Raw genomic sequence first — 19,602 nt, forward strand, 5'->3', positions numbered from 1 at the left:
ATAAGTATTATATGTGTCGTCGTAGTACGATTTCTGGGATTGTCCTAGCACTTTGTGGGTGGTTCAATAGATCAAGATTGGAAAGACAATATGCAATTTCATCCTACTTCCTCTGATGGAAATAGAAACTTTGGAGTGATTCTTTGCTGCACTCAAAGGAATTAGCATGTGGTTTAGTTATGTTAATAATGTTGAGAGTTGGCATTAGCGAAAGTATGAACCCTAGGCCTTGTTTTCAAGGATTGATACACCATTTTTACTCACTTTTGTTAATTACTACCTTGCTATTTTTATTTGTTTAGGTTACAAAAATATATTTCTACCATTCATATTACACATTTATCATCATCTCTTCGCCAAATTAGTGCACCTATACAACTGATGATTGTATTAGGTGTGTCGGGGACATAAGAGACCACTTGTATTTTATTGCAGGGTTGTTTGAGAGAGAACCACCTTCATTCTACATCTTAATAAATCTTAGATCATCCACTTGAGGAAAATTTGCTACTTCCTACAAAACTCTACGCTTGGAAGTCCAATAAAGTCTACAAGAATAAAGTTGCGTGGTAGACATCATCGCCACATTTTAGAGGTGTTGTTGTTCTACATGGAACCTTACATGGAACTCATTACAAGAAACTTGATGGAATTGTCTTCAAAGTAGATTTTGAGAAGGCTTGTGATAAAGTTAAGTGGTCATTTCTGCAACAGGCCCTGTGTATGAAGGGGTTTCAAATTGGCCTGGAGGAAGCAGATCGAAGCCTTTGTACAAGGAGGCTGTGTCAGGATCAGGGTAAATGATAATGTAGGTCATTATTTTTAGACACAAAAAGAACTGCGTCAGGGGGGTCCAATGTCGCCTATCCTGTTCAAGATTGTTACACATATGTTAGTGGTGCTCATTGGTAGAGCCAAAGAGGAAGGCTAGGTCGTAGGGCTCATCCCACATCTTGTGGATGGGGGTGTGTCCATACTACAATACGCTGATCATACAATAATTTTCATGGAGCATGACATGACAAAAGCAAGAAATATGAAGCTGGTTTTATATCTTTTTGAACAATTATCTAGGCTAATTTTTTCATAAAAGTGAACTATTATTCAGGAGCACTAAGGAGGAATAGGAAAGTACAAAGTTGTTCGGTTCTGGAATTGGATCCCTTCCTTTTTGTTATATTGGGATCCCAATTCATCACCCAAAATTGACCAACAAAAAATGAAAATGCATTGAAGATCAATTTGAGAGGAAGCTAATTTGTTGGAAGGGCAAACTTATGTCTCATGTGGGTCAGCTCGTTCTTATTTAATTATGTGTGTACGAGCATGCTGATGTTCATGTTATCTTTGAAATACCCATAGGGGCACGAAAAACATTGGGCTTTTATCAATCGCGATTTTTTAGCAAAGTGATGAGAATAAAACAAAATACACACAAACTAAGTGGGACATATTATGTAGGCCTAAATACCAAGGGGGTTTGGGGATTAAAAATCCTGAAGTAATGAATAAATGTCTGCTTAGAAAGTGGTTATATTGGCTCTCCTCATAGGAGGAGGGGGTGTGGCTACAACTATTGTGTAACAAATATCTGCATTCTAAAACCTTAGCACAAGTTACGGCACAGCCGAATGATTCTCCCTTTTGGAAGGGGTTGATCGGAACTAAGGTCATTGTCTTCAACACGAGTAAATTTATCATTGGCAATGGGCGCACAACTAGATTCTGGGAGGACACTTAGCTAGGGAGACGTCTCTTGCTTTACATTATTCAACGATAATATTGTACACGTAAAGACACATTTATAAGTATAATACTAGGTTCGGTTCCCTTAAATATTCAGTTCAGACAGACACTAGCTAGGGAACGATGGGATACATGGCTACATGTAGTGTGTAGGTAGATGGAGGTCAACTTGTCTAAGCCAGATGTATTCCGATGGAAACTTCTAGTTTTAGGCGTGTTCTCAGTCAAATCTATGTGTGAGGACATGATTAATAATGGACCAATCCCTGATCTATTCATATATGGGAAATAAAGGTGCCTATAAAAATCAAGATTTTATATGATTTGTGCATAAGGGAGTGATTCCGACTAAGAACAATCTGGCAAAACATAGGTGGGAGGGGAGTAAGTGATATTGTTTTTGTAATCACGAGGAAACGATTCAACATCTATTTCTCATATGCCCACTAGCCAAGTTATTGTGGTGAAAAATACACGTGTCCTTTAATGTTGCATCGCCTAATAATAGTATCTCCAATCTGTTCCATAACTGGTTAGATGGAGTTGAGCCTAATACATCGGCACGAATTTGCATGTGAATTGTGCATTACTTTGAGCTATTTGGAACTCTCGGAGTGACGTTGTATTTAACAGGACAAATATAACAAACTTTTTGCAGGTTATCTACTGGGCGTCTGGATGGATCAAAAAGTGGTCATTACTACACCATGCAGAAGTGAGGGAGCTTATGGCCTTTGGATGCAACCGATGGGAGATGGTAGCACAAGCTATGTACAACCAGTTTGGATGACAATCCAGTAATAGGATTTGTGTTTAGGCACTCTATCCTATTTCTTCCTATTGTGGTTATTACATACTTTCGGAATGATGATATACGAGATAGAGTTAGGGTAGCACCAACTGAAGAGAAGCTTGTCCAACATCCTTTGAGATGGTTTGGGCATATTCATCGTATGCCTCCAAAAGTTCCAGTGCATAGTGGAAGGCTAAAGAGTGCGAGTAATGTCAAGAGAGGTCGCGCTAGACCGAATTTGACATGGAACGAGTCCGTGAAGAGAGATCTGAAGGACTTGAGTATCACCAAAGAACTAGCTATGGACAGGGGTGCATGGAAGCTTGCTATCCATGTGTCAGAACCATGAGTTGATCGCGAGATCTGATGGGTTTCACCTCTAGCCTACCCCACCGGGACTAAAGGCTTCATTGTTGTTGTTGTTGTGGTGGTGGTGGTGGTTATTACATACTTCTACGATTTTATTTATGTACCTGAGATGATACTCATACCTTGATGCTATATTCATTTAAATAAATGGTTGTATGCATCGCGTGATGTAGAGGCCTGGGTATTCCTCCTTTTTAAATATTTAGAATCCAGGTGGCCACCACATTACAAATCCTATAGTTTTCTATTTTTGTGTATCCTTAGTCTCGGTGACTGTGAGGCCCAATCTATAGCATAGTACACACTTATCTTTCTACCAAGACACATTCGAATCTAGCTCGAAAAAGAAAGAGGAAAACCTACACAAGAAGTGAAAATGCCAGCAGACCCAATTTTAGTGGGGCCTTAAAAGCTTGTAAAGATGATCACGAAGGTCGGTTATCCTATATCCTAGGGATGAAAAGGTTCATTCTCAGAACATTTGCTCCACCATATTAGGGAGAAAACACTTGGTCGGTAGTTGATGTGCCACCTTTAGGAAGGTAGAGCAAAAGGGAGAAAGAGGGGGAGGGGAGGGGGCGTTGAAGTAGGTTGACCAATGACCTTGAAAACATTAGGTCATCCATGAAAGCCCGTTAACCAAGATGAGTAACATCAACAAACCTAAGGTTAGAGAGATGGCCTCACTGAGTAGCGTCGCCCCCTTCTCAACGCTAGTGGTGGTAGATGGCCATAGCTAATAGTGAAGGCGATGGATAAGGGGGAGAGGAGAACAAATAGAGGAGCTAGAGAAGACGGTTGTGTGTACTGCCTCCGGTCCTTTTTACTCTGCATATAAGAATTGTCTGAAGTCAAACTTTATAAAGTTTGACCATATTTATATGAAAAAATATTAACATCTAGAATGCTAAATTTATACAATATGAAAACTAAAGTTGTGACGCATCTAAATGTTGATTTCACATTCCGAATGTTGGTATTTTTTCTATAAACTTGATCAAGGTTTACGAGGTTTGACTTCAAACTAATCTTATGTGCGAACTAAAAAGGACCGGAGGAAGTAAGTGATAAGATAGAAAATGAGGGTGATATGGTTAGTAAAATGAAATCAACGTAAGAAAACTCGAAATTGTGAGCTAAACGATAACTCATTACATGCCTTGAACTCACCTCCTAATTGGTCAAGTTGAATTGAAGTTTAACAAGTTAATAAGACAACTTAAACAAATCTTGTTTCACTCGTTTGACCTTAGATTTCTCTAATTGTTATGTTTTTTAGAGAACCACGCACATTATATTAGTTAATAAAGCAGAATACAACTACACACATGCAAAAACCTCCAAAAAGATCAGGACATTACAAGTGCCTAAGAAACTTCGTAGAAAGAATCCCACAAAAAAATACTCACTACAAAAAAAATACACTTCCGTGATGATACATGTTTGTCACAGTAGGTCACGTTTTCTGTCATGCATGTACATCCATGACTATTTTATGACAGAATCAAAATAGTCATACTTGTGCTATCGTAGAAGTGTCCCATGACATTACCAAAATTATCATCACGGAAGTGTCCACTTCCATGACGATAAATCGCGTGTCATAGAAGTGCTTTCGTTAAGGGTGACCGACACGTGGCATCCACCGTAACGGGTCGCCGTTAAGCTATCGGGTTCCGGTTTGGATCTGATAACCCGTTAATAGCCCGGACCAATGGGGATTTGTGATGACCTGGCTTATTAGGGATGATAGACTACTCATATCAATAAGGAATTCCTTCTTTTTCGGGAGCCCATTTGGACAGAACTCCAAAGTTAAGCGTGCTCAGCTTGGAGTAGTGTCAGGATGGGTGACCGACCGGGAAGTTGCTCCCGGGTGCGCATGAGTGAGGACAAAGTGCGCAGAAAAGACTAGTATTGATCTGTGGGGCCAGTCTAGATCCCGCCAGGAGTAACGACCACCGACGGGTGTGTCCGGGGCGTTACAAGTTGGTATCAGAGCCGACCCTCGCGGTTACACGGATGTTTGCGGACAGGTGCGCGGTCATGTTGTTCATAACGTTTGTGACCCGTCGTGGCACATGGCATGGTACATGTACCGGACTGAATGCACAAACGTATGTGCCAAGAGGGAACGTTCCTGTGGCCCGACAAGGATGTCGGTTCCTCTGAGTGCGGGTGTATGTGATGGCCTGGCTTATTAGGGATGATAGACTACTCATACCAATAAGGAATTCCTTCTTTTTTGGGAGCCCATTTGGACAGAACTCCAAAGTTAAGCGTGCTTAGCTTGGAGTAGTGTCAGGATGGGTGAACGACCGGGAAGTTGCTCCCGGGTGCGCACGAGTGAGGACAAAGTGCGCAGAAAAGACTAGTATTGATCTGTGGGGCCAGTCTAGATCCCGCCAGGAGTAACGACCACCGGCGGGTGTGTCCGGGGTGTTACAGGATTTTCCATATGTAAAATTCTCATTGGCCAGAGGAAACACGTGTTGGCTTACCGTTGGGACAGATGTCATCCACTCATTGGACAGGAGGCGCCTAAGATAGGTCAACACGTGGCATGGCCCAACAGTGGCCCATTCTGGTGAAAAAGGTCGGCCCAGTAAAACTTAGCAGGCTGGCCCATATAAGGCCTACTTGTGTCAGGTCCATTTAAGCTCACGGCCCATACGAGATGTGCCAATTCGGCCCGTCAACGATTTGACACCATTGCAGCCCATCGTCAGTTCGAACCCGTTAACAGCCTATCGGTGTCAAAACCGCAAATCTCGGGTAGGGGGTCCCGAACTGTGCATCTAAGGATCGAAGGTAACAGGAGGCAGGGGACACGATGTTTACCCAGGTCCGGGCCTCCTGATGGAGGTAAAACCCTACATCCTTCTTGATTGACTTTGATGAGTATAAGGGTTACAAGATTTAATCTACCACGAGATCATAATGGCTAAAGCCTAGATGTCTAGCCTGTATGATTATGACTATTCTTGCCTCTACGGACTAAAACCCTCCAGTTTATATAGACACCGGAGGGGGCCTAGGGTTGTACAGAGTCAGTTTACAGAGAAAGGAACCTTTATATCCGAACGACAAGCTTGCCATCCACGCAAAGGAGAGTCCAATCAGAACACGGGGGAAAGCCTTATATATTGTATCTTCGCAGCCCATTAGTCTCGCCCATATTGCATAGCCCGGACGCCCGAGGACCCCCTCATCCAGGACTCCCTCAGTAGCCCGTGAACCAGGCTTCAATGACAATGTGTCCAGCGCGCAGATTGTCTTCAGCATCGCAAGGCGGGTTCCTCCTCTGAATACTTTAAAGTAGTTTGATCAATAAGAACTATGTCCGGATCTGCTTAACAGGTTAACCAACCATAAAGGTATAATACTTAAATAAGGTATATCCATCGATAGCTTTTTTCGGTGAAACGTCATGCTTATCTCTGCTATCACTTCGAACCGTTTTTGGGCCTCCCGCCTCGCGTTTCAATACGCAACTCCTATTGACACGTCCTGCCAAAGTAGAGATCGTGTCCCCTTATTGCAGGATTCTCATCAATACGAGTTTTAGTAATCTAACTGTGTTGTTCGCACGACCTCTTGGGAACAGGCGAGTTTTAAGGCTCGAGGGAGGGGGACACTTGATATTCGCGGTCCATATAAGTGGATAGAATCCAACTCTTCCGTCCCACGCCTCATTCTCTCTCTGCCTCTCCATCCTCGAGCTCCAGCGCCCAAGTTCCAAGCTTTTCTCCCATCCACAACTCCTCTGACCATGGCCGGCTCTCAAGGCAATTGGATGGCTTCCTTCATCACGGAGGAGAACATCAAGGAGCTGCAGGAAGCGCGGTATCTAACTGTGGAAATTAAGCACAGGCTCCCTAATCCGGCGCTGGTCATCCCCACTCCGGGGCCCGGCGAGAGGGTGGTGTTCATCCCCCACTTTCTCCATGGACTCGGATTCGCCCTCCACCCCTTTGTGAGGGGTCTCATGTTCTACTAAAAGCTAGATTTTTACGATCTGGCCCCAAATTCATTCCTCCACATCTCGGCGTTCATCGTCGTGTGTGAGGCCTTCCTCCGCATCCCTCCACACTTCGGCCTATGGCTCAAGATTTTCAACGTGAAGCCAAAGGTGGTCGACGGGCAACACGCGGACTACGGTGGCGCCATGGTGAGCAAGCTCCCCAAAGTCAACTGGCCAAAGGGAGTCTTTGTGGACACTGTCAGGATATGGCAACAGGAATGGTTCTATATCACAAAGCCCTACGGCCCTAAGTGGGCAGCCGCTCCAGCCTTCAGATCCGGACCCCCGCTAAGGCTCACATCCTGGACCGACAAGGGTCCGGACTAGGGACTTGTCAATGAGGTGTTGCTGCTGTGGAAACGCGTCCAAGGCATGATAGCGAAGGACCTTACCCTCGCTAATGTGATCCAAGTGACGTTGATTCGCCGAGCACTTCCCTGCCAATGGCGACCCCTCAAGATGTGGGAGTTCAATAAGGGCCGTGGACCCTACAACGGTTCTACAACACAACACATAAGGGGGTATGGAAGCTGCTTTTTAAGAAGCAGAAGTCGTGGCCAAAGTCATCAGACGACACCTGCCTCGACTGCAACCATCCAGCCTCCGAGGTAAATTCTAAAACCTCCGAACACCAATTGGTTCGTCTATCCAAAGGAGAAGTATTGAGTAGTCCATCTCTAAACAGGTCTGGACCAAGAAGGCGGAGCAGATCCGGTGTCCGGCTCCGCTCCCCGAAAACCCAACCGATCCTCTACTAATGAGGATGCTGGTCCCGACGCCATACCAGGCGACGGTAAAGAAGGACAAGAAGAAGAAGAAGACGAAGAAAGAGGAGGGCACTTCAGACGTAATGTCCGGAGAAGATGATGCCCAGTCCTCTCACGAGGGCGACGACGACGGCGAGGAGGAGGAGGAGGAAGAAGAAGATCCTCCCCGCAAGGGCAAGAAGAGGGCGGCCTCCGAAGACCTGGAGGCCGAAGCATCCAAGAGAGACAAGATTACCCTCTCCGATGACTCGGAGTCAGACACCAAGGCCCTCCCGAAGCACCGTTGCCGGACCAAGCCCCAAGCCGACTCGTAAGTAGTCCGGGATTTTTCACATACATGCAATCTCTATGGATTGTGATGATAACTCTAAGTTCTATTTTTTTAGTCCGGCCCGCAGTCTCCCCTGGATATCCTCATCCTCGGGGGATCTGTCGCCGGAGATGATGGAGAGCGAGTCGCCTCCACTAGCTTCCCTGCCGCCTAGGTGGATGACGCTGAGGTGTCATCCCATAGGCCCTCCCCGGGCCTTGAAGAGACGCGGGGGGGGGGGGGACTTAACGGCGCCGAAGGGCAATACCTTGGCTGCTGAAGGACTGGGGGTACGGCCCCCTTAGAGACCAGCGATGGGAGCCCCGGTCAATCTGCCCCAGCCGCATACTACTCCGGAGACCCACACGGCTCCGGAGTCTAGTGAGCGACCCCTGTAGGAGAAGGGGGCAGCGGCCTCTGCTAATACGGAGGTGCCGAATACCACGGCGGACGCACTGCAAAGTGCATCCGTCCTGGATGAGCACCGCATCCTGATGGGTCCGGTGGCTGAGAAGATTCAGTCCGCCAAGAGCGGGCTGAACGAAGCCTTCTCCAGCCTGCTAGCAGGCTTCAAGGTACGCAATGTAATATTTTTGATTATTTTTATGAGAAATATGCCTATATATAGATAGTAGCCCCTGAGACTCTATTCAGTTTTTTGAAAGAAAAGCGAGCAGAGGATCAATAATCAGTTGTCAGGTGGTAACATACTATTTTATTTGGATTAAAATAGGCCTCTCTTTTGGCGGCGACTGCCCAGACCGCAGAAGTTGCCGAACTCAAACGAAAACTGGCGCGAGTCGATGAGGACCTAGTCCTTGTTAACACGCGGCTCGACCAGGCGCAAGGTATAAAATACATCTTACTTTATACCTGTTTATGTTCGTGTTCTGTGAAATTTCGAGAGCTGCAATGTGCGTATTTGTACAGATGGTGCCGCCGTGGTTGAGACCCTCAGGGGTGAGCTTGCCCAAGCCAAGGATCAAGCAAGGGTAAGCAAGGCGGCCGCTGATAAAGCGGCTACGAACTTAACGGCCGAACAGGCCGCTCGGCGCCGTTTTGAGGAACGGGTGACCGAGGTGGAGCAGAAGCTCAAGGACACCGCCCGCAAGTGCGACTCCTTAGAAGAGGAAAATAAGGCGAAGGGGACCGAACTCTCCAAGGCCCTTCAATACGCCAAGGAGGCGCGGTCTGAATCCCGCGCGGCGCGCGAGGAAATCCGTCAAGCCAGACAGATAGCGGCTGGTAAGCCTTTTCCGTTACAGGCTAAATTTGGGGATCGGCGGTATGCCTTTATTAACCGACTGTGGAGTTCTCCAGATGCATATGCGGATCTGCTGAAGAGTGATGTGGACGCTGCCAATTCTTCCCGGGCCAGGAGGGGTACGCAACGGAGAAGCTCTGGTCGCATTTTGCAGGGCAGGAGCGTCCCGCACTGCTAAATGACCAGATGGCATAATGGGCGGAGCTGCATAAGATGTCCAGCGCGGCCATGGAGGACGTCATAGTCCGGTTGTGGCCGACCGAAGCCATTCCGGACAACTACTTTGGCCTTGTGTGGCATCTCATCGATGCGCTGCCCCGAATCGACGCCGTCAAGAGGTGGTCCTGCATGGAAGGAGCGCAAATGGCCTTCGCCCGTGTCAAGATGCACTAGGCGAAGATGAAGGCCGAAAAGGTGGCAGTTGAGGGCCGCCCAAAAGCAAAGACCATCGCACACCGGAGCGCTATTTTGAGGATGTACTAAAAGGTGCCCGCCTTGTAGAAGGCCAATGCTCAAAGGATGTAGTGTTCGAGTGAACTAGTCCGAACTATTCGGGAGTTTGTATTATGAACTAAGGCTTTTGTAATATATTCATGCTTTTATGAAGAGTTTTATCCTCCTGTGCGGCTGTTTTTATATCTGAGAGGTCCCAGTCGTCGGCTTCAACCCTCATGTAGATACTACTGGGGTGTTCGGAATTGCGCATGACTACACTTAACCCAACATCTTGGTCCATGAAGGAAGTGTCTGCGCGGTGAACCAGGCAATTAGACTATGCGGTTTTATTGCTCTCACTTGGCCATAGGAGTTTGACGATGGGTCTACAAAGTAGCCCCTGGTATGTATGCGGCTATCCCAATGCGGATGGGTTGCATATGTGACCGAAAAACAGTCCTTCGTGTAATACAGAAAGAATCGCTAAAGATTTTAATGAGTCTCTGAATGGCTGACCAGCTCTCGCCATATCATTGACAGTCAATTTTCGGCTTTCTCTACTGAGGTGCTTAACTGGACGAACCAGAAACACAATCGCAGTAGTTCTCCCTTTACTACCCTAGCCGATTAGACGGAACGTAAGGTAGCAAACACAGGAGCCGGGCAACCCAACTATTGACCAAAGACATGATTTGGAGCCGATGCATATAGTGCCGAACTCGGGACCCCGAATTGTGCTATAAATCCGTTTGTACTTTTGTTTGGCAATGCATGTGTTGCCATATAGAGCCCCTGGCAATTTGTGCCGAGGTGTGTGTGCGTGAGACAACTGAAGAGACGGAATAAAGTCTATAAGTAAAGACGATACCGAAGAAGAGTTTGGTTCACTTGAATCTGGTTGATACGACAAAACGTAATCTTACAGAGGGTACCATAATCACTGAGGTCATTTTACATGCCGGGGGTCTAAGGATAAGGGGAAAAGCTCTATACAGGTTCTTGAGTGAAGTTGTTGTCTACAAAATCCTTTTCACCTTCCTGTCGCACATTTGTGCCGCTTTCGCCTGAGTAAGAATGATTCCTTGAGAGGAATGGTCTTCGAATATTTGTACGGAACCGGGCTCGGAGAGAGCCCTTGTGTGTCCGTAGGATTAGTAGGCTTTTAATTCACCTGTGGTAAAAGATAAGAAATAAAAAAGAGGGGAATGCCATATAGGGTTGAACCGTACTATAGGCATGTCCGTATTTTGCCTCCGCTGATGCCCATGGTACTTTGAATGCGTAATTGTGCACGCGCGGGTACGAATTTCGCTGATGTACGTGGCAATCGACGGAGGCAAAACTGCTAATCCGACCCTGGGATTGCCGGGTTGTTGGCATACAGAATTTGTCAGCATTGTGTAATAGAGTCTGCGGCTTAATAGCCGATGAGGTGTGCGGCTTGACAGGGCCGCTTTGTACTTCGTCTGCGATGGCCGTGGTATGTCCCTCAGTACGGAGGGAGCGTTCCATGTTTCCGTTGATTGTAATGACGCCACGTGGTCCGGGCATCTTAAGCTTTAGATAGGCGTAGTGCGGGACCGCGTTAAAGCGGGCGAAAGCGGTTCGTCCGAGTAGTGCGTGATAGCCACTATGGAACGGGACGATATCGAAGGTCAACTCTTCGCTTTGGAAGTTGTTCGGCGAACCGAAGACGACTTCCAACGTGATTGAGCCCGTGCAGCGGGCCTCTACACCAGGTATTACTCCTTTAAAGGTAGTTTTAGTGGGCTTGATTCTTGACGGATCGATGCCCATTTTGCGGACGGTGTCTTGATAAAGTAGACTGAGACTCCTGCCGTCGTCCATGAGGACTCGCGTGAAATGGAATCCATCAATGATCGGATCGAGGACCAGAGCTGCCGAACCTCCATGAAGAATATTGGTTGGGTGGTCCTTTTGATCGAAGGTGATCGGGCAAGCCGACCATGGGTTGAATTTTGGGGCGACCGGCTCTATGGCGTAGACGTCCCGTAATGCGTGCTTGCGCTCCCTCTTAGGATATGTGTGACATATATCATATTCATTGTCTTTACCTCGGGGGGAAATGTTGGGGAACGTAGCAGAATTTTAAAATTTTCTACGCATCACCAAGATCAATCTATGGAGTCATCTAGCAACGAGGGAGAGGGGAGCGCGTCTACATACCCTTGTAGATCACGCGCGGAAGCGTTCAAGAGAACGGGGTTGATGGAGTCGTACTCGTCGTGATCCAAATCACCGATGACCTAGCAGCGAACGGATGGCACCTCCGCGTTCAACACACATATGGTTGGGAAGTTGTCTCCTCCTACTTGATCCAGCAAGGGGGAAGGAGAGGTTGATGAAGATCCAGCAGCACGACGGCGTGGTGGTGGAAGCAACGGTGATCTCGGCAGGGCTTCGCCAAGCTCAAGGAGAGGGAGGAGTGTCACGGGAGGGAGAGGGAGGCGCCAGGGGCTAGGGTGCGGCTGCCCTCCCTCCCCCCACTATATATAGGACCCCTAGGGGGGGGCGCCGGCCCTAGGAGATTGAATCTCCAAGGGGGGCGGCGGCCAAGGGGGGTGGAGTGCCCCCCAAGCCAAGTGGGGCGCCCCCACCCCAACCCTAGGCGCAGGGGAGGCCCATGGGGGGCACACCAGCCCACTAGGGGATGGTTCCCTTCCCACTTCAGCCCATGGGGCCCTCCGGGATAGGTGGCCCCACCCGGTGGATCCCCGGGACCCTTCCGGTGGTCCCGGTACAATACCGATTACCCCCGAAACCTTCCCGATGGCCGAAACTTGACTTCCTATATATAAATCTTCACCTCCGGACCATTCTGAAACTCCTCTGACGTCCGGGACCTCTTCCGAGACTCCGAACAACTTTCGGGTTACCGTATGCTAATATCTCAACAACCCTAGTGTCACCGAACCTTAAGTGTGTAGACCCTACGGGTTCGGGAGACACGCAGACATGACCGAGATGACTCTCCGGTCAATAACCAACAGCGGGATCTGGATACCCATGTTGGCTCCCACATGCTCCTCGATGATCTCATTAGATGAACCACGATGTCGAGGATTCAATCAATCCCGTATACAATTCCCTTTGTCAATCGGTACGTTACTTGCCCGAGACTCGATCGTCGGTATCCCAATACCTCGTTCAATCTCGTTACCGGCAAGTCACCTTACTCGTACCATAATGCATGATCCCGTGATCAACCACTTGGTCACATTGAGCTCATTATGATGATGCATTACCGTGTTGGCCCAGAGATACCTCTCCGTCATACGGAGTGACAAATCCCAGTCTCGATTCGTGCCAACCCAACAGACACTTTCGGAGATACCTGTAGTGTACCTTTATAGTCACCCAGTTACGTTGTGACGTTTGGCACACCCAAAGAACTCCTACGGTATCCGGGAGTTGCACAATCTCATGGTCTAAGGAAATGATACTCGACATTTGGAAAAGCTATAGCAAACGAACTACACGATCTTTGAGCTATGCTTAGGATTGGGTCTTGTCCATCACATCATTCTCCTAATGATGTGATCCTGTTATCAATGACATCCAATGTCCATAGTCAGGAAACCATGACTATATTTTGATCAACGAGCTAGTCAACTAGAGGCTCACTAGGGACGTGTTGTGGTCTATGTATTCACACATGTATTACGATTTCCGGATAACACAATTATAGCATGAACAATAGACAATTATCATGAACAAAGAAATATAATAATAACCATTTTATTATTGCCTCTAGGGCATATTTCCAACAGTCTCCCACTTGCACTAGAGTCAATAGTCTAGTTACATTGTGATGAATCGAACACCCATGCAGTTCTGGTGTTGATCATGTTTTGCTCTATGGAGAGGTTTAGTCAAAGGATTTGCCACATTCAGGTCTGTATGTACTTTACAAATATCTATGTCTCCATTTTGAACACTTTCACGAATGGAGTTGAAGCGACGCTTGATATGCCTGGTCTTCCTGTGAAACCTGGGCTCCTTGGCAAGGGCAATAGCTCCAGTGTTGTCACAGAAGAGAGTCATCGGGCCCGACGCATTGGGTATGACTCCTAGGTCGGTAATGAACTCGTTCACCCAGATTGCCTCTTGTGCCGCCTCCGAGGCTGCCATGTACTCCCCTTCACATGGAGATCCCGCCACAACGCTTTGCTTGCAACTGCACCAGCTTACTGCCCCACCATTCAAAATATACACGTATCCGGTTTGCGACTTAGAGTCATCCAGATCTGTGTCAAAGCTAGCATCGACGTAACCCTTTACGACGAGCTCTTCGTCACCTCCATAAACGAGAAACATATCCTTAGTCCTCTTCAGGTACTTCAGGATATTCTTGACCGCTGTCCGGTGTTCCATGCCGGGATTACTTTTGTACCTTCCTACTAAACTTACGGCAAGGTTTACATCAGGTCTGGTACACAGCATAGCATACATGATATACCCTATGGCCGAGGCATAGGGGACGACACTCATCTTTTCTCTATCTTCTGCCGTGGTCGGGCATTGAGCCGTGCTCAATCTCGTACCTTGCAATACAGGCAAGAACCCCTTCTTTGAATGATCCATTTTGAACTTCTTCAATATCTTGTCAAGGTACGTACTCTGTGAAAGACCAATGAGGCGTCTCGATCTATCTCTATAGATCTTGATGCCTAATATATAAGCAGCTTCTCCAAGGTCCTTCATTGAAAAACACTTGTTCAAGTAGGCCTTTATGCTTTCCAAGAATTCTATATCATTTCCCATCAACAATATGTCATCCACATACAATATGAGAAATGCTACAAAGCTCCCACTCACTTTCTTGTAAATGCAGGCTTCTCCATAAGTCTGCGTAAACCCAAACACTTTGATCATCTCATCAAAACGAATGTTCCAACTCTGAGATGCTTGCACCAGCCCATAAATCGAGCATCGGAGCTTGCACACCTTGTCAGCATTCTTAGGATCGACAAAACCTTCCGGCTGCATCATATACAATTCTTCCTTAAGGAAACCATTAAGGAATGCCGTTTTGACGTCCATTTGCCATATCTCATAATCATAGAATACGGCAATTGCTAACATGATTCGGACGGACTTCAGCTTCGCTACGGGTGAGAAAGTCTCATCGTAGTCAACCCCTTGAACTTGTCGATAACCCTTAGCGACAAGCCGAGCTTTATAGATGGTTACATTACCATCCGCGTCTGTCTTCTTCTTAAAGATCCATTTATTTTCTATGGCTCGCCGATCATCGGGCAAGTCAGTCAAAGTTCATTCTTCGTTTTCATACATGGATCCTATCTCAGATTTTATGGCTTCCAGCCATTTGTCGGAATCTGGGCCCGCCATCGCTTCTTCATAGTTTGAAGGTTCACCATTGTCTAACAACATGATTTCCAAGACAGGGTTGCCATACCACTCTGGTGCGGAACGTGTCCTTGTGGACCTACGAAGTTCAGTAGCAACTTGATCTGAAGTTTCATGATCATCATCATTAACTTCCTCTCTAGTCGGTGCAGGCACCTCAGGAACATTTTCTTGAGCTGCGCCACTTACCGGTTCAAGAGGTAATACTTCATCGAGTTCTACTTTCCTCCCACTTATTTCTTTCAAGAGAAACTCTTTCTCTAGAAAGGATCCATTCTTGGCAACAAAGATCTTGCCTTCGGATCTGAGGTAGAAGGTATACCCAATAGTTTCTTTAGGGTACCCTATGAAGACGCATTTTTCCGACTTGGGTTCGAGCTTTTCAGGTTGAAGTTTCTTGACATAAGCATCGTATCCCCAAACTTTTAGAAACGACAGCTTAGGTTTCTTCCCAAACCATAATTCATATGGTGTCGTCTCAACGGATTTCGATGGAGCCCTATTTAAAGTGAATGCGCAGTCTCTAAAGCATAGCCCCAGAATGACAGCGGTAAATCGGTAAGAGACATCATAGATCGCACCATATCCAATAGAGCACGATTACGACGTTTGGACACACCATTACGCTGAGGTGTTCCAGGCGGCGTGAGTTGTGAAACTATTCCACATTTCCTTAAGTGTGTGCCAAATTCGTGACTCAAGTATTCTCCCCCATGATCTGATCGCAAGAACTTGATTTTCTTGTCACGTTGATTCTCAACCTCACTCTGAAATTCCTTGAACTTTTCAAAGGTCTCAGACTTGTGTTTCATTAAGTAGACATACCCATATCTACTCAAGTCATCAATGAGGGTGAGAACATAACGATAGCCACCGCGAGCTTCAACACTCATTGGACTGCACACATCAGTATGTATGATTTCCAATAAGTTGGTTGCTCGCTCCATTGTTCCTGAGAACGGAGTCTTGGTCATTTTACCCATGAGGCATGGTTCGCACGTATCAAATGATTCGTAATCAAGAGACTCCAAAAGTCCATCTGCATGGAGCTTCTTCATGCGTTTGACACCTATGTGACCAAGGCGGCAGTGCCACAAGTATGTGGGACTATCATTATCAACCTTACATCTTTTGGTATTCACACTATGCATATGTGTAACATTACGCTCGAGATTCATTAAGAATAAACCATTCACCAGCGGAGGATGACCATAAAACATATCTCTCATATAAATAGAACAACCATTATTCTCGGATTTAAATGAGTAGCCATCTTGAATTAAACGAGATCCTGATACAATGTTCAAGCTCAAAGCTGGCCCTAAATGACAATTATTGAGGTTTAAAACTAATCCCGTAGGTAAATGTAGAGGTAGCGTGTCGACGACGATCACATCGACCTTGGAACCATTCCCGACGCGCATCGTCACCTCGTCCTTCGCCAGTCTCCGCTTATTCCGCAGCTCCTGCATTGAGTTACAAATGTGAGCAACCACACCGGTATCAAATACCCAGGAGCTACTAGGAATACTGGTAAGTTACACATCAATTACATGTATATCACATATACCTTTAGTGTTGCCGGCCTTCTTGTCCGCTAAGTATTTGGGGTAGTTCCGCTTCCAGTGACCACTTCCCTTACAATAAAAACACTCAGTCTCAGGCTTGGGTCCATTCTTTGACTTCTTCCCGGCAGCTTGGTTACCGGGCACGGCAACTCCCTTGCCGTCCTTCTTGAAGTTCTTTTTACCCTTGCCTTTCTTGAACTTAGTGGTTTTATTCACCATCAACACTTGATGTTCCTTTTTGATTTCCACCTCCTCCGATTTCAGCATTGAATATACCTCGGGAATGGTCTTTTCCATCCCCTGCATATTGAAGTTCATCACAAAGCTCTTGTAGCTCGGTGGAAGCGACTGAAGGATTCTGTCAATGATCGCGTCATCTGGGAGATTAACTCCTAGCTGAGTCAAGCGGTTATGCAACCCAGATATTTTGAGTATGTGCTCACTAACAGAACTATTTTCCTCCATCTTACAACTGAAGAACTTGTCAGAGACTTCATATCTCTCGACCCGGGCATGAGCTTGGAAAACCATTTTCAGCTCTTCGAACATCTGATATGCTCCGTATCTCTCAAAACGCTTTTGGAGCCCCGGTTCTAAGCTGTAAAGCATGCCGCACTGAACGAGGGAGTAATCATCAGCACCTGACTGCCAAGCGTTCATAACGTCTTGGTTCTCTGGGATGGGTGCGTCACCTAGCGGTGCTTCTAGGACATAATCTTTCTTGGCAGCTATGAGGATGATCCTCAGGTTCCAGACCCAGTCCGTATAGTTGCTACCATCATCTTTCAACTTGGTTTTCTCTAGGAACACGTTGAAGTTGAGGGCAACATTAGCATGGGCCATTTGATCTACAAGACATAGTGTAAAGATTTTAGACTAAGTTCATGATAATTAAGTTCATCTAATCAAATTATTCAATGAACTCCCACTCAGATAGACATCCCTCTAGTCATCTAAGTGAAACATGATCCGAGTCAACTAGGTTGTGTCCGATCATCACGTGAGACGGACTAGTCAACATCGGTGAACATCTTCATGTTGATCGTATCTTCTATACGACTCATGCTCGACCTTTCGGTCTTCTGTGTTCCGAGGCCATGTCTGTACGTGCTAGGCTCGTCAAGTCAACCTAAGTGTATTGCGTGTGTAAATCTGGCTTACACCCGTTGTATTCGAACGTTAGAATCTATCACACCCGATCATCACGTGGTGCTTCGAAACAACGAACCTTCGCAACGGTGCACAGTTAGGGGGAACACTTTCTTGAAATTATTACGAGGGATCATCTTATTTAAGATACCGTCGTTCTAAGCAAATAATATGCAAAACATGATAAACATCACATGCAATCAAATAGTGACATGATATGGCCAATATCATTTGCTCCTTTCGATCTCCATCTTCGGGGCTTCATGATCATCGTTGTCACCGGCATGAAACCATGATCTCCATCATCGTGTCTTCTTGAAGTTGTCTCGTCATCTATTACTTCTACTACTATGGCTAACGCTTTAGCAATAAAGTAAAGTAATTACATGATGTTTATGTTGACACGCAGGTCATAAATAAATTAAGACAACTCCTATGGCTCCTGCCGGTTGTCATACTCATCGACATGCAAGTCATGATTCCTATTACAAGAACATGATCAATCTCATACATCACATATATCATTCATCACATCCTTTTGGCCATATCACATCACATGGCACATGCTGCAAAAACAAGTTAGACGTCCTCTAATTGTTGTTGCAAGTTTTTACGTGGCTGCTATAGGTTTCTAGCAAGAACGTTTCTTAGCTACGCCAAAACCACAAGGTGATATGCTAATTTCTATTTACCCTTCATAAGGACCCTTTTCATCGAATCCGATCCGACTAAAGTGGGAGAGACAGACACCCGCCAGCCACCTTATGCAACTAGTGCATGTAAATCGGTGGAACTAGTCTCACGTAAGCGTACGTGTAAGGTCGGTCCGGGCCGCTTCATCCCACGATGCCGCCGAATCAAGATAAGACTAGTAACGGCAAGCAAATTGACAATATCCACGCCCACAACTGCTTTGTGTTCTACTCGTGCATAGAAACTACGCATAGACGTGGCTCTGATGCCACTGTTGGGGAACGTAGCAGAATTTTAAAATTCTCTACGCATCACCAAGATCAATCTATGGAGTCATCTAGTAACGAGGGAGAGGGGAGTGCATCTACATACCCTTGTAGATCGCGCGCGGAAGCGTTCAAGAGAACAGGGTTGATGGAGTCGTACTCGTCGTGACCCAAATCACCAATGACCTAGCGCGGAACGGACGGCACCTCCGCGTTCAACACACGTACGATTGGGAAGATGTCTCCTCCAACTTTATCCAGCAAGGGGGAAGGAGAGGTTGATGAAGATCCAGCAGCACGACGGCGTGGTGGTGGAAGCAACGGTGATCTCGGCAGGGCTTCGCCAAGCTCAGGGAGAGGGAGGAGTGTCACGGGAAGGAGAGGGAGGCGCCAGGGGCTAGGGTGCGGCTGCCCTCCCTCCCCCCACTATATATAGGACCCCTAGGGGGGAGCCGGCCCTAGGAGATTGAATCTCCAAGGGGGGGGCGGCGGCCAAGGGGGGTGGAGTGCCCCCCAAGCCAAGTGGGGCGCCCCCACCCCAACCCTAGGCGCAGGGGAGGCCCATGGGGGAGCGCACCAGCCCACTAGGGGCTGGTTGCCTTCCCACTTCAGCCCATGGGGCCCTCCGGGATAGGTGGCCCCACCCGGTGGACCCCCGGGACCCTTCCGGTGGTCCCGGTACAATACCGATTACCCCCAAAACCTTCCCGATGGCCGAAACTTGACTTCCTATATATAAATCTTCACCTCCTGACCATTCCGAAACTCCTCGTGACGTCCGGGACCTCATCCGGGACTCCGAACAACTTTCGGGTTACCGTATGCTA

Source organism: Triticum urartu, chromosome 6A, assembly GCF_056163025.1.
Source record: "Triticum urartu cultivar PI428250 chromosome 6A, HENAU_Tu73, whole genome shotgun sequence".
Lineage (NCBI taxonomy): Eukaryota > Viridiplantae > Streptophyta > Magnoliopsida > Poales > Poaceae > Triticum > Triticum urartu.